We start from the raw sequence: 2,181 nt of genomic DNA on the forward strand, positions 1-2,181 counted from the left end.
GCTGCCAACCCGACCCCCGCCCGGTCGAGAGCTCGGGAGTGCCGTATCCGCACATCGTGTGCCCCCCGCGGGAGGATGCCGAACTCCCGCACGGCCGGTGACAGAACAGACGTGTGAAAAGTACTCTTCACAAGCGATGTGCAATGGGGCATTGCTACAGGCTCAGAAGAGATTAGGGGATAAAGAAAACCTAGGAAACTCCTCAGGTTTGGCAAGGTATTGCCTATGAAAAAAACATTAAGAGTTCCTGTTTAAACACGTAATAACCATAAATGGATAATCCCACTTGAACCTGGTTCTTAAGAGGAGATACCACTGAAAGCAACCAGTTATAAAACACAATCTTTATGTCCACTTATATGTTTGAAAGGAAGAATCTAAAAAGATGAAGACTTTCTCAAAATATAAATAAACTTATTGGTTTGAAATAGTAGATGGATTGGAGATGCAGGGAGAGGTGCTGGCTCAAACGGCTGGAAAGAATAGAGAAGCAGGGGACAGAAAGTGAGAAAGAGGGCATTCCAGTAGAAATGTGAGAAAAAGAGAACGAATAAAAAGACTTCAAATTATTTCTCAAAGACATGTTGCTTGATCATCTGTACGGACTAACGGCACATACTAAGTTACTGCAGGTCAGGTGATAGGTGGAAACTCAAACCTTTGTAAAATTTCTTTGAAATTACAAAGAAATGATAGAATAATTCCAGTTGGAAGGGTCCTCAGCTCATCTAGTCCAGCCTCCTGCTCAAAGCTGGGTCAACAGTCAATGCATATGACTTGGAAACATGTATCTTCATGTTAACACAAACCATGGAGATAAAGAACAATTAAATACAAAAATACATTAAGTACATTTTACAAGTATAAAATGTGCTTCATTTTAGATGAGTTTTTTTTTTAAACTAAAAACCCATCACAAATCACTACATAAAAACAAGTAACTTCTATATAATGTAAGAGGTCTGGTTAAGTTAATTATAGATTAAAATCATACCTTGCTCACTCAGAATCTACACCCAGCAACATAAGCTGTTCCCAACAGTTCTGATCATTTTCAGCTGTTCTGTTCAGCTGTACTTTCAAATCGTCTATTTCTTCTTCCACTCGAATTTACAAGCCAATGCAATTTTCTCATTACTTTTCCTGGGATGTAAAGGATATTGGGAAAGTTTGCACACATAGCAACAGAACAGCAACTCTGATATATATTGGGGTCTTTTTCCCCTCACCTCCAAGAGCTTTTTTCTGCATTGCTGCCCTGGCTGCTTCACGTTGTGCAGTATATGAAGCCTCTTCTGTTCTCAAGTTGGGCTTCTTGGCTCACATTATGCAAAGTGGGAGCAATTTCACAGCAGCCTGCATATTTCCCCCAAAGCAATTGGGGCAGATTCTGGAATGAAATGACTGGATGAACCAACTGTAGTCAATTGGAAACGTACAGTCACTGTAACACCTTAGCACAGCATCACTGTCTGACCTCTTCACAATTCTACCTTGTGATACCCTACCTTTTCCCCCTTCTACATTGCCTCTTTTGAGAAATCTTTAGATCTTTTTTCTTATTCTTGCAATTGGGCTGTTATGCAGATACATGAATGAAAAGAAGCGAATGAATGAGAAAGCACAAAAGAAGCTTCTTGTGAAGCTGAAGATCAAATCACACTGCAATTTAGACATTTTATGGTAAAAATGATTCAATGCACCATGGAGCAATACAAAAACATGGCCAAACCTAGTACACAAATCAGGAAGAGCATGCACTCTCACACCAAATCTATGATTATAATCAGATGAGATTTTATACAGTCCATAACACTCCAGTCTTCATTCCCAATGCACTAAGCCACAAGTCTAAAAGATGAATCACTTTGTAATGTTTTTTTTTAGTCAATTGAAATAGAGGTACTGTTGAGATGCTGTAACTACAGCCTTTTTTTGTCTCAACAATGACATAAAGGATGCCTCAGTATCACTTGTCTAATCACTGTTACTACAAAGTGAATGTGCAAGAAATTTCTTTAGTAAAATGTTAAGTAGCAGGTGGGAGAATAAGGAGGAGTACCTGCTCGTCCTGTCCTAGCTACAGCAGTTCTGGAAGGCGCCATTAGTTTGCAGGAGACAGAAGAATGGGGACCAGCCACACAGCCAGGTTTCTGTAGGGGCAGAAAGTACAATTTTCCC

Source organism: Eurypyga helias, unplaced genomic scaffold, assembly GCF_000690775.1.
Source record: "Eurypyga helias isolate BGI_N326 unplaced genomic scaffold, ASM69077v1 scaffold40672, whole genome shotgun sequence".
Taxonomy (NCBI): Eukaryota; Metazoa; Chordata; class Aves; order Eurypygiformes; family Eurypygidae; genus Eurypyga; species Eurypyga helias.